The 25,876-nt window shown below is 43.1% G+C and overlaps 1 pseudogene; it reads left to right on the top strand.

Moving 5' to 3' along the window:
- The first annotated feature begins 259 nt into the window (after positions 1 to 259).
- LOC102280334 (killer cell immunoglobulin-like receptor 2DL5A) lies at positions 260 to 22,894 on the top strand (annotated as a pseudogene).
- The last annotated feature ends 2,982 nt before the right edge of the window (positions 22,895 to 25,876 follow it).

The following is a 25,876-nucleotide window of genomic DNA, read 5'->3' as shown; positions in this document are numbered from 1 at the left end:
GGATGGTCCATAACAGAAGATGTAGGATGGGTCCATGGGTTTGCACAGGTTCCTGAGACAGTCTGTGAATGGCTGGGCTTGTATATGGAATGTTTTGTTTTTTTTTGTTTTCATTTAGTGGAGTAGACAGGCTCAGCAACCTGGGGCACACCCCTGCCTTTTTCTGGCTTTGATGTAACTATCAAAGATATGGAGGTCTGGAATAACTGCCTCCACCCTGAAGAGCCTTGACTCTCTTCCATTTGCAGATGTTGCCATCATGGAAGGAGAGCCCATGGAAGACAGAACAGTGAATGGTGAGGTGAGTCCTCCCAGCCCAAACCCTTGCCATAGTCTGAGCCCTTCAATGCCCAATGCCCCAGCCTTTGAAGATCACATCTCAGTCCATCATTCACATCTCTCTCCTCTCAGGACCCTGCAGCAGAAGACGTGATATACGCCCACTTGGACCTCAGGACCCTCTCTGAGAGACTGTTCACTCCCACTCCCCTGAGGCCCATGCACCCCTCCACTGAGCCCATTATCTATGAGAATTCAATGTAAACCAAGACCATGCTGAGCCCTGACCTGGCCCCATCCTCTGAGCACACAGAGTGTTACAAATTGAGGACCTAGATCTCTTTTAAAGGGGTTCCTCATGGACACTCACTCCTCCTCCAAAGCAGCCCAGCAGCTCTGAGGTGAGGAGTGGAGTCCAAGAATTACAGTATCGTCTTCAAAAATCCCACCACCTCTTAATAATCTCCTGGCTATTCTAGGACTCTATTTAACTATCTCACCTTTTGGGGAGATGCTATAATCAATTGCTCATACTAGGTAGCTTATCATGATCATCCTACTTTTTATAAAATTCCAATAAAGCATAAAAAATTTGCCAGTTGACTCTTCAAATTATTCAGTTTAAAATAAAACAAAATGAATAAAAGTAAACCCCTCTATTCAGTAACATTTTACAAGGGTAAACTTATTTACAAGACTGAAACAGACTTGTAGACTTAGAGAACAAACTTAGAGTTACCAGAGGGGAGGAGTGGGGACAGATAGTTTGGGAGTTTGGGATTGACATGTGCACACCGTTATATTTAAAATAAAATGCTTTCCATGAAAAATAATAATGCTAGTTGGCAAAATAAAAAGATGAAGTATACTCTGAGATAGCCAGTATGGTGCCACTAACCATATTAGGCTGAATACATGCATGCTAAGTCAACTCAGTCATTTTTGCGACCCATGGTCTGTAGCCGCCCAGGCTCCTGTGTGCATGGGATTCTCCAGGCAAGAATACTGGAATCGGTTTCCATTCCTTTCTCCAGGGGATCTTCTCGACCCATCAAACTCAGGTCTCTCAGGTCTCTTGCAATGACAGGCAGATTCTTTACCACTGTGCCACCAGAGAAGCCCCCTCAGTTTTCTAAAAAGAACAAAATCCTGACTGTTGAGAACATGGATTGACTTGGAGGTCATTATGCTTAGTGAAATAAGTCAGACAGGGAAAGAGAAATGCTGTATATTTTCACTTCTATGTGGAATCTAAAAATCAAAATAGTGATTTCTGTGATTGTCCAGTGACTAAGACTCTGGGTTTGCAATGCAGGGGGTCCAGGTTCAATCCCTGGTCAGAGAACTAGATCCCACAAGCTACAACTAAAAGGATACCACATTCCACATCTCAGATCTGATGCAGCCAGATAAACAAAAATAAGTATTAAGAAAATAAAAATAGATGAACAAATATAACAAAAGAGAATCAGGCTCACAGATTCAAAGAAGAAACTAGTGGTTACCAGAGGGGGGAGAGGGGTGGGTGTGAGGGGCAGCAAAGTATGTAGACTGGATTAAGAAATACCAACAACCATTATTTATAAAATAATTAAGTCACAGGGTTATAATGTCTGGCACAGGGAATATAGTCAATATTTTATAATATTTTGTACTGTGTGTAATCTCTGAAAATGCTGAATCACTATGTAATACACCTGTAACTAATATAATATTGTAAGCCAACAATTCATAAATTTTTAAAAATTGTTACATGTTCCAGGAACTTGGCAGTGCATACATACAGGGAAAAGAAAATACAATATAGGAAAATCCATAAATTTTTAAAAATCATGAAATTAGCATTTTAAGTAAAGACATTTTTACTGTGGATGTCATAGAGATGGTTGAACATTAAAGATAAAATATAATGCTTGGAAATTTTTTAATATAGGAATGAAATAAGAAATTCTATGAAAATCATATCAAGAATGAAAACAGAAAATAATCCAGTGCCTCAAAGTCATAGCAGATTAGATATTGCAGCATACATTTTTGGTAAACTTGAAAATGTAGCCAAAGGTGGGTTGGGCCAGAGGTTGTGGTTCAAGTTTGTTAAACAATCTGAAGAGACAGCACTGGACTTAACATTTTCCAGGAAGCCCAATTCCTCCTTCAGCCATGACCCCCACACACTGCCTTTTTTAAGGTACGAAGAGCCTGTGTGAGTCACCTTTCCGCCCTGTGGTCAGCTTGCACACGATGTTAGTTTGGGTGTCATCATAACATCCTGTGTACTCTTCAGATCTGCAGAGCTGCTGCCTCCTGATCATTAGGAGCAGCGCCATGCTGTCTGCCATCGTCAGCCTGACATGTCTTGTTGAGTCCTGGAACAGAATGAAGCCTGGTGCAAATATTGACCTGGAGCACTGGGTCCACCTTAACAGAGAGCCCTGCCTCCACAGGGGCAAAGTGGACCTTGATGGTTGGGTTCATCAAGGCGAGCAACATCCTTGCTGACAAGGCCCACAGAACAGGCCAGGGGAGTAGAAGGCCAGGTCTGACATGAGATGGATCATCCATCATGAGTCTTTCTTCCAGGTTTCTTCTTGATCCAGAGCATCTGGGCACAAGAGGGTGAGTCTTTCCCCCAAACTGTGGTTGCCATCCTCCTCAAGTAAGACTCTCTTGTAATAGGAAGGGAGATGGTACAGAAGGTAGGGTGATGGGTCAACCATGGGAAGTCATAACCATATGAGGGTGGTCTTTTGGAAGTAGAAAATGGGAGCCCAAGGTGGCTTTGATGGTAAAGAGTCTGCCTGCAGTGAGGGAGACCTGGGTTTGATCCCTTGGTTGGGAAGATCCCCTGGAGAAGGAAATGGCAAGCCACTCCAGTATTCTTGCCTGGACAATTCCATGGATACAGGAGTCTGGTGGGCTATAGCCCATGGGGTCACAAAGAGTCAGACATGACTGGTTGACTAACATTTTCAGGGAAGTCTAGCCCCCAGTTCTGGCCCAGAGACCCTCCCCCAGATACTCTTCCCTCTGCTGAGCCAGGCTCTATGGGCACCTACAGGAGACTGTGATGCTCAGAGCGGGGGTGACTGTGAGGGACTGGTGTTATCTGTAGACTGAGGGAAGGCAGCAGGGCCAGGGACCACAGACCCTTGGAGGACAAAGTGATGACTCAAGCTCTCCAGCAGTTCCATGGATAGGCATTGCAGAGAACTGCTGCTGCTGGCCTCCATTCAGAATAAGGGGAGAACCTATGCCCTGCCCCCTGAGATTCCAGAAGGTTCTACCACAGGCTCCATCATGTCCTGTGTTTCTCATGTGAGCTGACATCATTTCACTCACACAGGTTGTTTTTCCATTGGGTGTCTACTCCGTCTTGTTTTATAAAACAAATTTTACATTATCAACATCCAGGAAGAATCTGTTAGTTGACACTCAAAATTCTCGGGCTTTGTGGATAGCTCGGTGGTGAAGAACCTGCCTGCAATGCAGGGGCTGCAGAAGATGTGGGTTCAATCCTGGGGTTGGAAGATCCCCTGGAGAAGGAAATGGCAACCCACTACAGTATTCTTGTCTGGAGATCCACATGGACAGAGGAGCCTAGAGGGCTACAGTGCATGGGGTCACAAGAGTCAGACATGACTGAGCATACACACACACTCAAAATTCTCAGCAGATGTTTTTCATGTAGGGTGTGCTATGCCCCTGTGGTGTGGGAATCTCCATGGAGCACGGGTTCCCCTGGTTTGAAAAGGAGCCTTAGAGATGTGGGAAGAGGGAGGGTCCTCTGAGTCCATCGAGGGGAAGGGGTTCCCCATTTTCTACTGTAAACCGTGCATTCTTCTCCCCCAGGTGGTCATGACAAGCCCTCCCTGTCAGCCTGGCCAAGCCCCGTAGTTCCTCAAGGACAGCATGTGACTCTCTGGTGTCACTCCCCTCTCGGATTTGACAGGTTCAGGCTGCACAAGGATGACAGAACCAATGTCCCTGAGCTCCAGGGCATCATATTCTGGAAGAACTTCCTCATGGGCCCCATGACCGAAGCACATGCAGGGACCTACAGATGTCATGGTCACTACAGTCACCTCCCCCCTGTGTGATCAGCACCCAGTGAACCCTGGAGATTGTGGTCACAGGTCAGAGAGCTCTTGTCCAGAGAGGCCACCCGTTGTCCCGGTCTCCCGGATCCCAGTGGGAGTTTGAGTCAGGGTCCAGTCAGAACGACAGGAAGTTCTCCAGGCATTCTAGATAAAAACCTATTTAATAGAGGAAATTGGGTCCCACAGTGGGCAGAATCATGGTGCCCCGTGATGCCCGCATCCTAAAATCCCAAATCTACGATTGCTACGTCCCATTCCAAGGGAAATGAAACCGCATGTGGAACTAAGGTTGGTAAGCAGGTGACCTTGAGATGAAGAGGTTTTCCTGCAGACGTTTCTGTGCTTTCAATCTCTCCCACTCTGAGTGGTCAGCCCCTCAGTGACCCTCTGGACACGGTGATCACAGGTGAGAATGTCAAGGGCTGGCATACAGACTGGATGTACCAGGACGTGGAAGCCCCAGGTGGTGGTGTGGGAGATGAGAGAAGGGTGCTTTTCATGGGGAGAAACTGACTTGGTGAGAGTTGCATCCAAGAGACAAAGAAAGAGGAGAAACAAGTACAGACCACCTGTTATAACAGAAAAGACAGGTGCAGGGGCAGAGACAGAGGAACTCAGAGATGGAGATAAAGAGTGAAGTGAGAGACACAGACAGAAAGGCAGGTAGCAGAGAGGGTGCCCTTCCACCCTGACTTTGCTCAGAGACCAGAAACAGTTTAGGAGCCTGGTTTCCATTTCAACTCTACACTCTCTTCTCTACTCAAAGAACCCAAGGATACACCATGTATCTACCCAGGACTTCATGACCAGGTTGATCTGGCTCAGGCTGTTTCTCCAGGAGCCCTGTGTCCTCATGCCCTGGGTGATGCACAGATACTGTGTTCACTCAGATGTGGCTTCGTTCCAGGTGGTTGAGCCACACTGTGCCCCAGGACACCAAGGTCCCTGGTGACGGAGCCAAACGCCAGCTCCTGTATGTTGTGTGTTTCATGAGTTCTCATGCTGTATTTTCAAGCCCACGTGCAAGGTCACACCAAACGTTGTAAGATTATGGAGGTCAAAGCCCACAGAGACATGGAATCAGAGAGAAAACAGAGTCATCAAAAAGCAGAGGCAGAAACACAGTTGCTGTGCGCACACGCAGAAAATAAGCCAGAGGGACTGAGGGCGGTGGGAGAAACATGAAAAAAATAAAGGTAAATAGAAAGAAAAAGGGATAGAGAATTAATGAGAAAGAAGGGAGTGGACAGAAAAGCCCTAAAAATAAAAGACTTGGGAGGGTGGATGGGTGCAAAGATTGAGAAAGATGGTGATCTGGGGGTGGATAATAGGGATTACAAAAGAGACCCAGAGAGACAGAGAAGCTGAGGAAGTCATGGAAGTGGAAATAGATGATAGATAGATAGGTAAAATGATGGATGAACATACACATAGATGATAAAATAGGTAGATAGATACATACATAGAAAGGTAGATAGATGGTGGAACGATGGATGGATATATAGATAGATGATAAGATGGGTAGATAAATGGTGGATGGAGATATAGACAGATAACAGAATAGATAGATGAATAATGCTGAAAGATAGAGACGAGATAGAGAATGAGAACCTCAGAATCAAAGAAGACAGATCAAATCAACCAATCCAAGGAGAAGTACAGAGTGTTTAAAAAAAAATACAAGAAGGAAAAAAATTAGGAGGGAGGCAATTTCAGAGACCTAGAGAGAGAAAGTAGGAGAGAGATAGGGGAGAATTAGAGAGTGAGAGCAAGAGAGAGAGAGTTGAGAAGAACTGCGGGTGTGAATTCTCAGTTCAGGGATGAAGGACATGGGATTTGGGAAAAGCCTGTCTCACGAAACTGCCTCTTCTCCTTCCAGGTCTGTCCAAGAAACCCTCTCTCTCAGCCCAGGGAGGACCCGTGGTGAGGTCAGGGGAGAACGTGACCTTGGTCTGCAGCTCCGAGAGCGCCTTTGACCAGTTCCATCTGCTCAGGGAGGGGTGAACCTTGGGCGCCCGCTGGCTGGAGGGCGGGGCCCCCATGGAGCACTCCAGGCAGAGTTCCCTCTGGGTCCTGGGACCCCAGACCACAGCGGGGTCTACAGGTGCTATGGCTCTTTCACTCGCTCTCCCTACTCATGGTCAGACTCCAGCGACCCACTGTACCTGTCTGTCACAGGTGAGGAACCTCTTGATTCAAACTAAATGTTTTTTTCATAATTGTATTTATTTATTTTTTGCTGTACTGCGTCTTGTTGCTGCACAGGCTTTTCTCAGGAGCGGGGGCTCCTCTCTAGCTGCAGTGCACAGGTTTCTCATTTGTGGCGGCTTCTCCTGTTGTGGAGTACAAGCTCTAGGGTGTGCGGGTTTCGGTCGTTGCAGCACATGGGCACAGTACTTGTGGCTCCCAGGCTCTGGAGCGCCGGCCCAGTAGTTGTAGGGCATGGGCTTAGTTGCTCCTCGGCATGTGGGATCTTCCTGGATCAGGGATAGAACCCCTGTCTCCTGTATTGGCAGGCGGATTCTTAACCTCTGAGCCACCAGGGAAGCCCTGATTCTTTTTTTTAAATATTTTGGTTTTCTGGCCTCGAGGCATGTGGGATCTTTGGATGGAACCCACACCCCCTGCATTGGAAGGCCAAGTCTTACCCGCCAGGACCACCAGGGAAGTCCACCTCTCGGCATCTTGAAGCTCAGGGAGGCAGTCAAGTCCCCAGGGATTAGGAGAAGGGATGCTAAGACTCTCAGGAGCTCAGCATTAGATGACAAAGAAGCTTCCATGAAACAAAAGGCAGCCTCCTTCCCTCACCTCTCTCCTGTTCCTCTTTCTAGGAAACTCTTCAAGTAGTCTGCCACTACACACAAAACCAAACTCCAACAGCGGTGAGTAACTGATTCCTCTGATCTCTGCTTGCAGAACCCTGGGAGGGAGAAACTCTTGAATAGATTATGGACTCAGCTGGGCTTCCCAGGTGGCTCAGCGGTAAAGTACCTGCATGCCAAGGCAGGAGACACAGGTTTGATCCCTGGGTCAGGAAGATCCCCAGGAGGAGGAAACAGCAACCCATTCCAGTATTGTTCAGTTGCTAAGTTGTGTCTGACTCTGCAACCCCATGGACTGTAGGATGCCAGGCTTCCCTGTCCTTCACTATCCCCTGGAGTTTACTCAAACTCGCTCGGGTATTCTTGCCTGGAGAATCCCATGGACAGAGGAGCCTGGCGGGCTACACCCCATGGGGTCAAAAAGAGTCAGACACGACTGAGTGACTGAGCCTGCAGGTGTTGAGTTAGCCACCTTTCCAGCTCTGTGCTCTTGGACTTGTCATCTACCCTGTCTGATCCCCAGATTCTACCACATCAAAAGGGGGTACCCCAAAGGGTCTGTGTGCAGTTGGTCCAGTTCAGTTCAGTTCAGTCATTCAGTCATGTCCAATTCTTTGTGATCCCATGGATTGTTGTCCAGTTAGGACTCATTATTTTTTTTATTGAAGTATAGTTGACTTACAGCATTGTGCTGATCTCTGCTGTATACAGCAAAGTGACTCAGTTATACACATATATACATTTTTCCCCAGCAAGGGCTCTTAATCTCTAATTTTCTGTAGCTGAGGTCTCCTCCTCAGACAGGAGAGGAGAAGAGAGGAGGATGAGAATAAACCTGACCCCACCCCACCCCTCCCCACCAGGAATAATGCCATGACTAATCTCTCTGCATTGCTAACTGGAGATGAGAACTGTGAAGGCTTCAGGAAGGGAAAAGAAGGCAGCAACTGGTGGGGGCGATGGCCCAGTTCTTTGAGAAGTTCTGTCTGCCAAGAAATGAGCACTGGGACATCCCAGGTGGTCCAGTGGTTAAGAATCTACCTTCCTTCAGCCATAAAAAGGAACGCATTTGAGTCAGTTCTGAAAAACAAAGTTCATATAGCAATGCTTATATATGGAATCTAGAAAGACAATACTGAGGAACCTATTTGCAGGGTGGGAATAGAGACACAGACATAGAGAACAGACTTTGGCAGGGGAAGGAGAGGGTGGGACGAATTGAGAGTAGCATTGAAACATATCCATTACCAGATGTAAAACAGACAGCTAATGGGATGTTGCTGTGTAACCCAGGGAGCTCAACCAGGTCTCCATGACAACCCAGAGGGGTGGGATGGCATGGGAGGTGGGAGGGAGGTTCACTAGGGAAGGGATATATGCATACCTACAGCTGATTGATGTTGATGAATGGCAGAAACCAACACAACATTGTAAAGCAATTATTTACAATCAAAAATAAATTTTTAAAAATAAATGAATACATTTGGATGTATATACAAAAAAAGAACCCACCTTCCAATGCAGGGGTGTGAGTTCGATCCCTGGTCAGGAAGCTAAGATCCCACTTGCCTCATGGCAAAAAAGCAAAACATAGAACAGAAGCAATATTGTAACAAATTCAATAAAGACTTTAAAAAATGATCCACATCAAAAAAAATTTTTTTAATCTTTAAAAATAAAAAGAAATGAGCTCTTGTCTGTCGGGATGAAACCAAAAGTTCTCAGTAGCACAAAAGCTACAGTAAGAACTGAATCCATCCATGTTTAGGGTTCCTTCATTAACCTACTCATTTAAGTACTGTTCCAGTTTAAGTTCTTACTCATTAAGTACTCGTTTAAGTGATGTACAATATGCATTGGACATTCTTTCCTATGCTGCTTCAACAAATTTCCACAGGCTCAGGGGATAATAACACCATGGTGTTTTAAAGTATTTACAGTTCTATAAATGGGAAGTCTGAAATGGATAAAAGTGAAAATGTTAGTTGCTCAGGGGTGTTTGACTCTTTGTGACCCCATGGACTGTAGCCTGCCAGGATCCTCTGTCCACGAATATTGGAGTGGGTTGCCACGCCCTCCTCCAGGGGATCTTCCTGAACCAGGGATTGAACCCAGGTCTCCCACATGGCAGGCAGACTCTATCATCTGAGCCACCAGGGAAGCCCTCTAAAATGAATGGGTGACACTGGGCTAAAATCAAGACGACAGGAGGATTGCATTCCTTCTGGAGGTTCTGGGGAAGAATCCATTGCCTGTTCCAGCTTCTAGAAGCTTCTTACATTTCCCTACATCTCACGGTCACGTCGTCCAACTTCACAGCTACAGTGGTTGGTCATGTCTACCTGCCAGTGCCTCACTCTGACCCACTTTCTTTCATCACATCTCTCTCCAACTCTTCTTCTCCCTCTCTCTTTTCTTGTAAGAACTTCATGTTTACACTGGGATCATCCAAATAATCTAGGATAATCTCCCTATTTTAAACCTTTTTTTAAAAAATCAGCTGCTCCATGTTGGATCTTAGTTTCCCTGACCAAGGATCAAATCTGCAACCCCTGCATTGGAAGCCTGGAGTCTTAGCAGCTTGTGGTGGTGGTTTAGTCACTCAGTTGTGTCCGACTCTGCAACCCCATGGACTATAGCCCACCAGACTCCTCTGTCCATTGGATTCTCCAGGCAAGAATACTGGAGTGGGTTGCCATTTCCTATTCCAAAGGGTCTTCTCCACTCAGGGATTGAACCCATGTCTCCTGCATTGGCAGGCAGGTTCTTTACCACTGAGCCACCCGGGAAGCCCGTCTTATAAAACACTAGAATGCCAAACATACTTGAGTTCAAACCATCATTAGTCTACTTTGGTAAGATTACCTCTTTGACCCTCTATTTTATCCACAATAGAGCCAGATTGAACCTCTTCCCTTTGAGGCTGTCTATGAGGATGGGATCAAATCAAAAAGGTGAAAACATTACTCCCCACACCGCCACCCCACACAGCACAGGTCCTGGATCAAAGAAAGTGCTGTATACATGGTACAAAACTTCCCCCTGTCCATTTCCCCACCCCAAAACCTTTACTTCACCCCAATTCCAATTGTATGTGTAGATGCAGATAGATTCTGGAAGGTGAATGCCAATGTTCTTTTTTGTTATTTTATGTCTTTATTTATTTTTGGCTGCTCTGGGTCTCTGTTGCTGTGCGTGGGCTTTCTGTAGTTGCAGCACACAGGCTTCAGTAGTTCAGTACAGGCTTAGTCGCTCTGGGACACGTGGAATCTTCCTGGCCCAGGGATGGAACCCATGTCCCCTGCGTCGGCAGGTGTATTCTTAACTGCTGGACCATCGAGGAAGGCTGCCAGTATTCTTTTGAGTGAGTTCAGATCTTGGACTCAAAGGTGGGAAACAGCACAACTTCCCAATCAACTTTCCTCCTAATTTCTGAAAGGACTGGTTTTGTTGGTCGGGGGATGGACAACAAAGTATGTCCGGCAATAGCTGGCAGAGGGGTTGGTCTTTTCTCTCTCCCTCACCCGCAGAGCATCAGCCTAAATATAGCTCATGAGACCACAGCCAAGCTTCGTTCTGCAGCCCTGGGCTCAACTGTCTTGTCGTTTCCTGGGCATGTGACATAAGACAACTGCCCTTACTTTGATCTTTATTTCGCTTTTTTCTTCCACTGGATAATTTAATTTGTTTGACTCAAGGGTATTGTGAAGGTAGAGATACTGCATTCATTTACCCGGCAAACAGTAAAGAAGAGCTGCTATGGTTTGTTTCGTAATGGATTCACGTCTTCCTCCAGGTAACCCCAGGCACCTGCATGCTCTGGTTGGACCCTCTGTGGCCTTCGTATTCCTTGTCAGCTTTATCTCCTTCCTCGTCCATCACTGGTGCCCTGATGCAAAGGGTAAGTCTCAGGAAGAGAGGCCAGTGCATCTGGGCAAAGTGGGGAAGGGAGAAGACAGTGTACAGGTATGTGCTCAAGGCAGGAGCCACAGACACAGAGCTGTCTTTCTTTCCTCCCTTCCTTCCTTCCTTTCTTCCTTCCTTTTTTATTTGGCTGCATAGGGTCTTCATTGCAGCACCAGGGAACTTGGCTGCATCACACGGAATCTTTCATTCTGGCACTTGGGCTCTCTAGTTTGGTGCATAAGCTTAACTGTTCCAAGGCATGTAGGATCTTAGTTCCTGGACCAGGGATCAAACCTGCATCCCCTGCCTTGAGAGGCAGATTTTTTTTTTTAATTGTTTTTCTTTTTTTTTTTTTTTGTCTCTTTTTTTTTTTTTTCTAATTTTATTTTATTTTTAAACTTCACATAATTGTATTCGTTTTGCCAAATATCAAAATGAATCTGCCACAGGTATACATGTGTTCCCCATCCCGAACCCTCCTCCCTCCTCCCTCCCCATACCATCCCTCTGGGCCATCCCAGTGCACCAGCCCCAAGCATCCAGCATCGTGCATCGAACCTGGACTGGCAACTCGTTTCCTACATGATATTCTACATTTTTCGTTGCCATTCTCCCAAATCTTCCCACCCTCTTCCTCTCCCACAGAGTCCATAAGACTGTTGCATACATCAGTGTCTCTTTTGCTGTCTCGTACACCGGGTTATTGTTACCATCTTTCTAAATACCATATATATGCGTTAGTATACTGTATTTATGTTTTTCCTTCTGGCTTACTTCACTCTGTATAATAGGCTCCAGTTTCATCCACCTCATTAGAACTGCTTCAAATGTATTCTTTTTAATGGCTGAGTAATACTCCATTGTGTATATGTACCACAGCTTTCTTATCCATTCATCTGCTGATGGGCATCTAGGTTTCTTCCATGTCTTGGCTATTAAAAACAGTGCTGCGATGAACATTGGGGTACACGTGTCTCTTTCCCTTCTGGTTTCCTCAGTGTGTATGCCCAGCAGTGGGATTGCTGGATCATAAGGCAGTTCTATTTCCAGTTTTTGAAGGAATCTCCACACTGTTCTCCATAGTGGCTGTACTAGTTTGCATTCCCACCAACAGTGTAAGAGGGTTCCCTTTTCTCCACACCCTCTCCAGCATTTATTATTTGTAGACTTTTGGATCACAGCCATTCTGACTGGCGTGAAATGGTATCTCATAGTGGTTTTGATTTGCATTTCTCTGATAATGAGTGATGTTGAGCATCTTTTCATGTGTTTGTTAGCCATCTGTATGTCTTCTTTGGAGAAATGTCTATTTAGTTCTTTGGCCCATTTTTGATTGGGTCATTTATTTTTCTGGAGTTGAGCTGTAGGAGTTGCTTGTATATTTTTGAGATTAGTTGTTTGTCAGTTGCTTCACTTGCTATTATTTTCTCCCATTCTGAAGGCTGTCTCTTCACCTTGCTGATAGTTTCCTGTGATGTGCAGAAGCTTTTAAGGTTAATTAGGTCCCATTTGCTTATTTTTGCTTTTATTTCCAATATTCTGGGAGGTGGGTCATAGAGGATCCTGCTGTGATGTATGTCGGAGAGTGTTTTGCCTATGTTCTCCTCTAGGAGTTTTATAGTTTCTGGTCTTATGTTTAGATCTTTAATCCATTTTGAGTTTATTTTTGTGTATGGTGTTAGAAAGTGGTCCAGTTTCATTCTTTTACAAGTGGTTGACCAGATTTCCCAGCACCACTTGTTAAAGAGATTGTCTTTAATCCATTGTATATTCTTGCCTCCTTTGTCAAAGATAAGGTGTCCATATGTGAGTGGATTTATCTCTGGGCTTTCTATTTTATTCCATTGATCAATATTTCTGTCTTTGTGCCAGTACCATACTGTCTTGATAACTGTGGCTTTGTAGTAGAGCCTGAAGTCAGGTAGGTTGATTCCTCCAGTTCCATTCTTCTTTCTCAAGATCGCTTTGGCTATTCGAGGTTTTTTGTATTTCCATACAATTTGTGAAATTATTTGTTCTAGCTCTGTGAAGAATACTGTTGGTAGCTTGATAGGGATTGCGTTGAATCTATAAATTGCTTTGGGTAGTATACTCATTTTCACTATATTGATTCTTCCAATCCATGAACATGGTATATTTCTCCATCTATTAGTGACCTCTTTGATTTCTTTCACCAGTGTTTTATAGTTTTCTATATATAGGTCTTTAGTTTCTTTAGGTAGATATATTCCTAAGTATTTTATTCTTTCCATTGCAATGGTGAATGGAATTGTTTCCTTAATTTCTCTTTCAGTTTTCTCATTATTAGTGTATAGGAATGCAAGGGATTTCTGTGTGTTGATTTTATATCCTGCAACTTTACTATAGTCATTGATTAGTTCTAGTAATTTTTGGTGGAATGTTTAGGGTTTTCTATGTAGAGGATCATGTCATCTGCAAATAGTGAGAGTTTTACTTCTTCTTTTCCAATTTGGATTCCTTTTATTTCTTTTTCTGCTCTGATTGCTGTGGCCAAAACTTCCAAAACTATGTTGAATAGTAATGGTGAAAGTGGGCACCCTTGTCGTGTTCCTGACTTTAGAGGAAATGCTTTCAATTTTTCACCATTGAGGATAATGTTTGCTGTGGGTTTGTCATATATAGCTTTTATTATGTTGAGGTATGTTCCTTCTATTCCTGCTTTCTGGAGAGTTTTTATCATAAATGGATGTTGAATTTTGTCAAAGGCTTTCTCTGCATCTATTGAGATAATCATACGGTTTTTAGTTTTCAATTTGTTAATGTGGTGTATTACATTGATTGATTTGCGGATATTGAAGAATCCTTGCATCCCTGGGATAAAGCCCACTTGGTCATGGTGTATGATCTTTTTAATGTGTTGTTGGATTCTGATTGCTAGAATTTTGTTAAGAATTTTTGCATCTATGTTCATCAGTGATATTGGCCTGTAGTTTTCTTTTTTTGTGGGATCTTTGTCAGGTTTTGGTATTAGGGTGATGGTGGCCTCATAGAATGACTTTGGAAGTTTACCTTCCTCTGCAATTTTCTGGAAGAGTTTGAGCAGGATAGGTGTTAGCTCTTCTCTAAATTTTTGGTAGAATTCAGCTGTGAAGCCGTCTGGACCGGGGCTTTTGTTTGCTGGAAGATTTTTTATTACAGTTTCAATTTCCATGCTTGTGATGGGTCTGTTAAGATTTTCTATTTCTTCCTGGTCTAGTTTTGGAAAGTTGTACTTTTCTAAGAATTTGTCCATTTCTTCCACGTTGTCCATTTTATTGGCATATAATTGTTGATAGTAGTCTCTTATGATCCTTTGTATTTCTGTGTTGTCTGTTGTGATCTCTCCATTTTCGTTTCTAATTTTGTTGATTTGATTTTTCTCCCTTTGTTTCTTGATGAGCCTGGCTAATGGTTTGTCAATTTTATTTATCCTTTCAAAGAACCAGCTTTTGGTTTTGTTGATTTTTGCTATGGTCTCTTTTGTTTCTTTTGCATTTATTTCTGCTCTAATTTTTAAGATTTCTTTCCTTCTACTAACCCTGGGGTTCTTAATTTCTTCCTTTTCTAGTTGCTTTAGGTGTAGAGTTAGGTTATTTATTTGACTTTTTTCTTGTTTCTTGAGGTGTGCCTGTATTGCTATGAACTTTCCCCTTAGGACTGCTTTTACCGTGTCCCACAGGTTTTGGGTTGTTGTGTTTTCATTTTCATTCGTTTCTATGCAAATTTTGATTTCTTTTTGATTTCTTCTGTGATTTGTTGGTTATTCAGCAGTGTGTTGTTCAGCCTCCATATGTTGGAATTTTTAATAGTTTTTCTCCTGTAATTGAGATCTAATCTTACTGCATTGTGGTCAGAAAAAATGCTTGGAATGATTTCTATTTTTTTGAATTTACCAAGGCTAGCTTTATGGCCCAGGATGTGATCTATCCTGGAGAAGGTTCCATGTGCGCTTGAGAAAAAGGTGAAATTCATTGTTTTGGGATGAAATGTCCTATAGATATCAATTAGGTCTAACTGGTCTATTGTATCATTTAAAGTTTGTGTTTCCTTGTTAATTTTCTGTTTAGTTGATCTATCCATAGGTGTGAGTGGGGTATTAAAGTCTTCCACTATTATTGTGTTATTGTTAATTTCTCCTTTCATACTTGTTAGCATTTGTCTTACGTACTGTGGTGCTCCGTGTTGGGTGCATATATATTTATAATTGTTATATCTTCTTCTTGGATTGATCCTTTGATCATTATGTAGTGACCTTCTTTGTCTCTTTTCACAGCCTTTGTTTTAAAGTCTATTTTTCTGATATGAGTATTGCTACTCCTGCTTTCTTTTGGTCCCTATTTGCATGGAAAATCTTTTTCCAGCCCTTCACTTTCAGTCTGTATGTGTCCCCTGTTTTGAGGTGGGTCTCTTGTAGACAACATATGTAGGGTCTTGTTTTTGTATCCATTCAGCCAGTCTTTGTCTTTTGGTTGGGGCATTCAACCCATTTACGTTTAAGGTAATTACTGATAAGTATGATCCGTTGCCATTTACTTTATTGTTTTGGGTTTGAGTTTATACACCGTTTTTGTGTTTCCTGTCTAGAGAATATCCTTTAGTATTTGTTGGAGAGCTGGTTTGGTGGTGCAGAATTCTCTCAGCTTTTGCTTGTCTGAAAAGCTTCAGATTTCTCCTTCATACTTGAATGAGATCCTTGCTGGGTACAATAATCTGGGCTGTAGGTTATTTTCTTTCATCATTTTAAGTATGTCTTGCCATTCCCTCCTGGCTTGAAGAGTTTCTATTGAAAGATCAGCTGTTATCCTTATGGGAATTCCCTTGTGTGTTATTTGTTGTTTTTCCCTTGCTGCTTTTAATATTTGTTCTTTGTGTTTGATCTTTGTTAATTTGATTAATATGTGTCTTGGGGTGTTTCTCCTTGGGTTTTTCCTGTTTGGGACTCTCTGGGTTTCTTGTACTTGGGTGATTATTTCCTTCCCCATTTTAGGGAAGTTTTCCACTATTATCTCCTCAAGTATTTTCTCATGGTCTTTCTTTTTGTCTTCTTCTTCTGGAACCCCTATGATTCGAATGTTGTAGCATTTAATATTGTCCTGGAGGTCTCTGAGATTGTCCTCATTTCTTTTAATTCGTTTTTCTTTTGTCCTCTCTGATTCATTTATTTCTACCATTCTATCTTCTAATTCACTAATCCTGTCTTCTGCCTCTGTTATTCTACTATTTGTTGCCTCCAGAGTGTTTTTAATTTCACTCATTGCATTATTCATTATATATTGACTTTTTTATTTCTTCTAGATCCTTGTTAAACCTTTCTTGCATCTTCTCAATCCTTGTCTCCAGGCTTTTTATCTGTGATTCCATTTTAGTTTCAAGATTTTGGATCAATTTCACTATCATTATTCGGAATTCTTTATCAGGTAGATTCCCTATCTCTTCCTCTTTTGTTTGGTTTGGTGGGCATTTATCCTGTTCCTTTATCTGCTGAGTATTCCTCTGTCTCTTCATCTTGTTTAAATTGCTGAGTTTGGGGTGTCCTTTCTGTATTCTGGCAGTTTGTGGAGTTCTTTATTGTGGCGTTTCCTCACTGTGTGTGGGTTTGTACAGGTGGCTTGTCAAGGTTTCCTGGTTAGGGAAGCTTGTGTCGGTGTTCTGGTGGGTGGAGCTGTATTTCTTCTCTCTGGAGTGCAATGAAATGTCCAGTAATGAGTTATGAGATGTCTATAGTTTTGGGGTGACTTTGGGCAGCCTGTATCTTGAAGCTCAGGGCTGTGTTCCTTTGTTGCTGGAGAATTTGCTTGGTATGTCTTGCCCTGGAACTTATTGGCCCTTGTGTGGTGCTTGGTTTCAGTGTCGGTATGGAGGCATTTGATGAGCTCCTGTCAATTAATGTTCCTTGAGTCAGGAGTTCCTGGAGTCAGGGTTTGGACTTAAGTCTCCTGCTTCCAGTTATCGGTCTTATTTTTACAGTAGTTTCAAAACTTCTCCTTCTATACAGCACCATTGATAAAACATCTACATTAAAGATGAAAAGTTTCTCTACAGTGAGGGTCACTCAGAGAGGTTCACAGGGTTACATGGAGAAGAGAAGGGAGGAGGGAGTTAGAGGTGACCCAAATGAGATGAGGTGAATCAATAGTGGAGAGAGTGGGCTAGCCAGTAGTCACTTCCTTATGTGCACTCCACAACTGGACCACTCAGAGATGTTCACGGGTTATACAGAGAAGAGAAGAAGGAGGAAGTAACAGAGGTGGCCAGAAGGATAAAAGGGGGAATGAAAAGGAGGGAGACAGATCCAGCCAGTAATCAGTTCCTAAGTGTTCTCCACCGTCTGGAACACACAGAAATTCACAGAGTTGGGTAGAGTAGAGAGGGGTTAGGGGGAGGAGACACAGGCGACCTGGTGGAGAAAAAGGAGAGTCCAAAGGGAGAGAGAGCAGTCAAGCCAGTAATCTCACTCCCTAGTGAAAAATGGGTCCTGAAGATTGGGTCCTTAAAGGTACAAAATTGGTAACAAATACATAAAAGCAAAAATTAAAAATCTAGAGTAGAGTTTGGAATTTCAAAAAATACGATGTTAAAAAAAAGAAGAAGGAAAAGAAAGAGAGAAAAAATGAACAAACAAAAACAAACAAGGTCATGAAAATTATAAAGAAAGTACAGGTATGAAATTGATAACTAATACCAGAAAGCAAAAATTAAAAATCTAGAGTAGAGTTTGGAATTTCAAAATACGATGTTAAAGAAAAAAGAAGGAAAGAAAAAGAAAAAAAAACAAAAAACAAACAACAAAAAATTATAAAGAAAGATTATAAAACGAAATTGATAACTAATACCAGAAAGCAAAAATTAAAAAAGAGTTTGGAATTTCAAAATACGATGTTAAAGAAAAAGAAGGAAAGAAAGAGAGAAAAAGCAAACAAACAAAAATAAACAAGGTCAAAATTATAAAGAAAGTACAGGTACAAAATTGATAACTAATACCAGAAAGCAAAAATTAAAAATCTAGAGTAGAGTTTGGAATTTCAAAATACAATGTTAAAAAAAAAAAAAGAAGAAGAAAAATAAAGAGAGAAAACAAACAAACAAATACGAACAATGTCACAAAAATTATAAAGAAAATACAGGTACAAAATTGATATCAAATACCAAAAAGCATAAATTAAAAATCTAGAGTAAAGTTTGGAATTTCAGATATACAATGTTATATAAAAGAAGAAGAGAAAGAAACAGAGAAGAAAAAAAAAAAGTCACAGAAATTATATTAAAAAAACTATAGGTACAAAATTGATAACATATACCAAAAAGCGAAAATTAAAAATCTAGAGTAGAGTTTGGAATTTCAAAAATATAATGTTAAAAAAAAGAAGAAAAGAACAAAAACAAAAACAAAACAAACAAACAAAAAAAAAAAACAAGGTCAAAAAATTATAAAATATATACATATGAAGTTTGCTGAAGAAGAAAAAAAATAGGGTCTTTTTTTTTTTTTTTTTGCAAAGTAATAGGTTATAAAAGTGAAAATTAAAGGAACAATAGAGGACTTAAAATTTTTTTAATTAAAAAAAAAAGAAAGAAAGAATGATCATAAAAATAATAAAAATATATCTAGGACTTTTTTTTTTTTGTGGGTGTTGTGGGTTCAGTTCATTTTTGGCTAGTTCCTTGGTCAGATTTATATTTCTCAAGATCTATAGGCCCCTTCCTATGTAGTCCGTAGTAACCACAGGGTTTTGATCTATTGCCTGTAGCTTCCAAGGCGTTTCCCTCTGTTATATCTTCTTCTGTTTGCTAGTCTCTTCAGCATCTGGTTTCCGCCCTGACACAAAGGGCACGGTGGAGGACACTTTTTTTTTTTTTTTTAGGCTTACTTGTTCAGTCGCGCTGTGGGGAGGGAGGGAGGGATGCTGCAAACAAATAACACTGGCGTGGGCTCGCAGTGCCTCAGCCACCCTGGGTATGCCCCCGCTCACGGCGCGTGTAGCCTCCCTGTCCACACTGCTTGGACTCTAGGTTGTTCCACCGGGAACAATCCGAGGCTGGCCTGGGCTGCATGCACCTCCCAGGTCCAAGCCGCTCAGGTTCAGGCACTCGGGTAGTCCTCAGAGGCGCAGACTCAGTTGGGCCTGCATTTTGTGCTCTTCCCAGGTCCGAGCAGCTCAGGTGATGAGGTGTTTGGCGAGCGCCAATGCTGCGACTTATCACCTCCCCGCCACTCGGTTATCTGGGTGTAAAACCGGCGCACCTTCTCAGGCAGATGTTGACCATCCAGACCCCCAAGAAGTTTTAGTTAGCAAAGAAGCCTGCTTACAGTTTTATAGATAATGTCTCTCTGGGGCTGCGATTGCCCCCTTCCGGCTCTGGCTGCCTGTCACCGGAGGGGGAAGATCTGCAGCCGGCTATCTCTGTTCAATTCTTTGTTCCGTGCGCGGGCCTGGCGGTCTTAGGTTAGGGCTGGCTTTTCGCGTGGTAGATATCCCACAGTCTGGTTTGCTAGCCCAAATTATTTTGCTCAGATAGCGCTCAGGGTATTCAGGCCAGATTCTTACTCTCAGCGATGCAGCCTGCGCCGCGCCTCCCTGCCCAGCCCCGGCTTGCTAATGGCGGATGCAGGCGTCTGCGCTGCTTCTCCGCTGGGGGAGTTACCGTAGGGCTCGCAATCTGCGAGTTTTAATTGTTTATTTATTTTTTCTCCCTGTTATGTTGCCCTCTGTGCTTCCAAAGCTCGGCACAGATTCGGCAGTGAGAAGGTTTCCTGGTGTTTGGAAACTTCTCTCTTTTTAAGACTCCCTTCCCGGGACGGAACTCCGTCCCTCCCTCTTTTGTCTCTTTTTTTTTTGTTTTTAATATTTTTTCCTACCTCCTTTCGAAGAGTTGGGTTGCTTTTCTGGGTGCCTGATGTCCTCTGCCGGCATTCAGAAGTTGTTTTGTGGAATTTACTCGACGTTTAAATGCTCTTTTGATGAATTTGTGCGGGAGAAAGTGTTCTCCCCGCCCTACTCCTCCGCCATCTTGGCTCCGCCCCCGAGAGGCAGATTCTTAACCACTGGACCACCAGGGAAGTCCCAGGATAGAGCTTTCAAGAGGGAACATCAATGCCCTTGCCCCTCCTCTCAGCTTACAGGTCGTTGCATACTTCTCCACTGGTCCAGTGCAGCCAGTAATATTTAGAGAAGGGATCGACATAAGGGAGAAATCAGGGGAGAGAACCAGTGAGATAGAGGTAGGCAGTTGTTGGAACTTCCCTGGTGGTCCAGTGGTTACAAATTCACCTTGCAGTGCAGTGGTTTCAGGTTCGATCCCTGGTCGGGGACCTAAGGTCCCACCTGCCCCGTGGTGGCCAAAAAACCAAAGCACAAAACAGAAGCAAAATTGTAACAAATTCAACAAAGACTTTAAACATGGTTCACATCAAAAAATATTTTAAAAGATTGGGGGGTGAGCTATCAATGCGGTGGGCGTTTGAACTTCAAAGAGGTAAAATCTCGGACTCTGCTTTCGGGAGATGAGATGGTTGGATGGCATCACCAACTCAATGGACATGAGTTTGGGTAAACTCCAGGAGTTGGTGGTGGACAGGGAAGCCTGGCGTGCTGCAGTCCGTGGGGTCGAAAAGAGTTGGACACGACTGAGCGACACTGTGGGGAGGATGAGTCATCTCAGACATCCACTGTCTCTCTCTGTCCACTGGTGTTGTATGGATAAAGTGAGAATCCAGAAGTGCCCCCCCCCCAAGTGTCTTAATGACTTCTATCACCCACAGATGCTGTTATAATGAACAGCCAGCCTGAGGTGGGCAGAAGGGTGAATCGGGAGGTAGGTTCTCTTTGGTACAACCTCTGAATGCAGTCTCATTTCCCCCATCATTCCCCTAAGTGTTTGCACACCCTCACTCGTCATTCCCTTTTATGCAGGACCCTGATGCAGAGGAACTGAAGGAGGTGACATACACTGACTTGGATTGTTCAGTTTTCACACAGAAAATCATTAGTCCCACGTCCCAGAGGCCCAGAGAGCCCTCAACTAATGCCAGTGTGTACATGGATCTTGCAACATGCTAAGAGCAGTTCAAAGCTTGAATCCTATCCCTGTAACATGCCCAGGAGGTCTTCAATGGAAGCTGTAACACTTTCTCAAACTCAGCTTGAGAGCTCCATCCTAACAACAGCTGGAATCTGAAGACATAAACATCTTTAGGGTCATCCCTCTTCATCAGAGGATTATCTCTAAACCCTCAGAATCCCTTGGAAACCTCCCCCAGCCATTCTAGGGGGTTATCATGATGATTCAGTCATTTCCAATGTTATCAACAAAATCACCGAAGTGTTCTAGAAAGCAAACCATAAATAACACACTTTCTCTGACATTCAGCTGATAAACTCCTAGAAATCATGATATATTTAATCAATGAATTAATTCCTCCAATAGTTTTCTGTACGGCATAGCCTATTCTAAGTCTCTAAGCAAATATTAGTGAAGAAAACTTCATCTTGTTGTGGATCTTGGTCCAGTGGGAGATGCAAACACGTAAAACCATTGAAAGCTATCTATAGGAGAGAAAGGGTCTTCCCAGATGGCACAGCGGTAAATAATCCACCTGCCAATGCAAGACATGCAGGTTTGATCCCTGGGTCGGAAAGATCCCCTGGGGGAAGAAATGGCAACACACTCCAGTATTCTTTCTTAGAGAGTGCCATGGACAGAGGAACCTGGCAGGCTGCAGTCCATGGGGTCACAAAGAGTCGGACATGACTGAGCAACTGAACACACACATATCTATCTATCATCTCCCTTCCCTGTTGTTATTGAATTTTCATCTGCATAAAATTATATAATCTGTGCTTTCATGACCAGACGTTTTCATTCAGCATTGTATGTTTGAGATATAATCATACCTTTACATGTGAGTCTATTTTTTCTTTTCCCTCCTATGTAAGAATCCATTGTATGAACATGTCACAACTGTACATCCAGTCCTGATGAGTCTCCCAAACTCTGATGTCTTAATTTCATGTACTCTTTTGTCCTGTTAGAATCTTCCGGAATTGTTGTCGTTCAGCCTCTCAGCCGTGTCTCTTTGCAACCCTATGGACGCCAGCATACCAGGTTCCTCTGTCCTCCACTATCTCCTGGAGTTTGCTTAAATTCATGTCTATCCTCCGTAAAGATCTTCCCATGTCTACTGGGATCTCAAAGGTTATGCACAGGCAGGCCTGGGCATCCTCAGATGAGAGACCCCTGACTGCCGGAAAGGGCCCTGCTGGCCCAGCCAACGTGGGTGTGACTCTCACCACATTCACAGCCACCACCTCCGGGTGCACTGTAGGGGGCCCAGTGGACCCTGTGTCTCTATTCGTTGCTGATAATTATCCCCAAGGCTCAAAACAAGGAGCTCCAGTATGAAGGGCTAGCTGTATCTGGATGATGTTGGAAGAACAGAAGAATACAAGAAATTAAGGCATCAGAGTTTAGGAGATTTTTTTAATATAAATTTATTTATTTTAATTGGAGGTTAATTACTTTACAATATTGTATTGGTTTTTTTTTTTAAAGTCCTTCAAACATATTAACCAATGGGTTATGAAAAAAAAAAAGAAAAAGACATGAGTTTTGGAGGGAAGTTAAATTTCCATGTGGGTTGCTGACAGCGTTATGAATCAGTATGACAAAGTAATTTCTTTTTCCAAACCGCAAGGTCCTCATTGTTGTCAGAGCAGCAAGGGGCTCCTGAAGGAGCTGGAAGGAAAGAGAAGTGTGTCTAGGCTGGGTTTGTTTCTGAGTATGTGTGTGTGTTGGTGGGGGTGGGGGGAGGGGGCGGGTACTTGGTTGTTCAGACTCTGGGTCACATCAGATTAAAGGAATTCTTCGGAGATTTGTGCCTGGAAATATGTTCTAGGGAGCTTCTCCCGGGCTGATCTTTGTGTCCATGTCCTGTAGAACCTTATAACATGTCCCAAGAAAGGGACGTGGGATGCTGCGGGGTGCACAGAGGTTTGTGATGTCTCTGGTTCTTCAGCCTGTACGTGTCAGCAGACGCTACAGACAATGGTTCTCAGCTGGGGCAACGTTGCCCACTAGGGGCCATTCGTCGGTGTCTGGAGACGGTTTTTGCTTGTCATGACCGTGGGGGAGGCTGCTGGGGCACCTGTGGGTAAAGGCAGAGGTGCTACTCAGCACCCTCAATGCAAGGACAGCCCACCACCCCCAAGAGAGAATCATCGTCTAGCCACAGATGTCAGGAGTACTGAGGTTGAGAAGCCCTTGTCTAGGATGTAATGTCTGTGCCTCTCTCAGTATTGTAGAACCAGCTGTTCAGTGTGCCATGACCCCCTGCAACATGGAGCATATTCTGGGATAGGCTCATTTTTTACAATGACAAAGCCATGATTTTTTTGTTTGTTTTTTAAATGTTATTTGTTTGTTTGTTTATTTATTTGACTGCACCAGGTCTTCATTGCTCATGAGGGATCTTAGTTTTGGCATGTGGGATCCAGTTCCCTGACCAGGGATTGAACATTGGCAACCCCTGCATTGGGAGTGCAGGGTCTTAGTCACTGGGCCACCAGGAAGTCCTCAAAGTCATATTTTATTAGATGAATGGATAGACAGATAGATGTGCATGCATATATATACATATACATATGTTGCTGTTGTTTAGTCACTGAGTTCGACTGTTCAGTTCAGTTGCTCAGTCATGTCTGACTTTTTGCGACCCCACAGACAGCAGCTTGCCAAGCCTCCCTGTCCATCACCAACTTCCAGAGTTTACTCAAAACTCATGTCCATCAAGTTGATGATGCCATCCAACCATCTCATCCTCTGTCATCCGCTTCTCCTCATACCTTCAATCTTTCCCAGCATCAGGGTCTTCTCAAATCAGTCAGTTCTTCGATGGACTGGTTGGATCTCCTTGCAGTCCAAGGCACTCTCAAGAGTCTTCTCCAATACCACAGTTCAAAAGCATCAATTCTTTGATGCTCAGCTTTCTTTATAGTCAGACTCTCACATCCATACATGACTACTGGAAAAACCATAGCTTTGACTAGAGTTGGACTGTATATATATATTCATATTTGTGAGAGGAATACATACATGGAAATATACACATACACACATATCATATATAAAATATATATCTTAAGATATATACATTGTAAGTCATACTTCCCTTTATTCTTTGGTATAAATATCAAAATATACCAAGAAAAGCATCTTTAAACACTTCTCAAAACTCTAAGTTTCAACTTGATTTTCAGGCATCTATGCCGGGCTCACTCCCAGGTGAAGAGTACTCTCTAGCACACAACCAGCTTCAGACACATACTCTAATCGGGGATAAATTACCTTTAAAAAATGCAACAGAGGGGACTTCCCTGGTGGTCCAGTGGTGAAGAGTGCCTTCCAATGCCACTGGGCCCCGCACACCACAACTACTGAGCTGGAGCTTTAGAGCCTGTGAGCCGCAAGAAAAGATTCCATGTGCAGCAACTAAGAAGTGACGCAGCCAAAAAATAAAAATAATTTTTCTTTAAATGCAAGAGAGGAAAGACCCTAACTGGTCAGTCTCTGTCTGTATCTCTGACGTCAGTGCATGGCTCAGTGATAAAGAATCCACCCGCCAAGCAGGAGATGCATATTCAGTCTCCGAGTTGGGAAGATCCCCTGGAGAAGGAAATGGCAACCCACTCCAGCATTCTTGCCTGGAGAATCCCCGTGGACAGAGGAGCCTGGCCAGCTACAGTCCATGGGGTTGCAAAAGAGTCAGACACGACTGAGCAACTAAACAACAGCAATGTATAGCAAGGTGAGAATAATTAACGGTATTGTGTTCTATACTTAAAAGTTGCTGAGAGGAACTTCCCTGATGGTCCAACAAATAGATAAATCTTTTTAAAGTTGCTGAGAGAGTAAATCTTAATGTTCTCACCACACACACAAAAACTAATATTTTAAAAAACAGAAAAAAGGAAATGGTAATTATGCAAGCTGGCGTATCTATTAGCTAATGCCACAATGAACATCACTGTGCAGCAAGGAAGTGTATCAAGTCAACCTGTTGTGCACCTTAAACTCACATGATGTTATGTCAATGACACCTCAATAAAGTTGAAAACAAAGGGTGATGTCTTGCAATGAAAATGAGATAGCCAGTAGAAAGTTTGATGTGAAATATTTGACTTCTTATACTTGAAGAACTAGTGATAGCCAGGTAGGTGTCTATAGCCAAATTTATCTATCCATCCATCTGTTTATCTGTCTGTCTACCACCTACCTGACTATCTATCTATCTAATCTATACTCTCTATCAATCCATCATCTATTCATAGATTACAGGTTTAGATATAATTATAGGAAGATTATTCTTTAGACATGAATGAAAAAAACATTCCTCTACATGCCACCATTGAGATAATTCCCAACATAAGAGTACACTGCCTGCCTGATCAAGACCAAATGGATATATTTGGTCCATGAATTCCATGGAGGTTATGTGGATCCATAGCCATCAAAGCCACATGGCTTTGGACTGATGGATCAATGAAGGAAAAGCTCTGTCTGTATGGCACACATCTAATAATTTTCTGTCCCCAGCCCTTCCCCTGGGATGTGGGATCTTGTCTGAAGGAGGATTTGAGCCCCATTCAACACTGGTGGAAGAAAATGCTCACTTCTCATCTGAAACATAAACAGGAAGGTTGATCTCCTCTTAGACTCTATCTCAGGGCCCCCCCAGAATGAAGTTCTTCGGGAAGGAACCATTCCTCTGGGGCAATA

This window comes from Bos mutus, chromosome 18 (genome assembly GCF_027580195.1).
Source record: "Bos mutus isolate GX-2022 chromosome 18, NWIPB_WYAK_1.1, whole genome shotgun sequence".
NCBI classification, from domain to species: Eukaryota; Metazoa; Chordata; class Mammalia; order Artiodactyla; family Bovidae; genus Bos; species Bos mutus.
The sequence above is the reverse complement of the archived record's forward strand: the minus strand, read 5'-3'. Positions and strand labels throughout refer to the sequence as shown.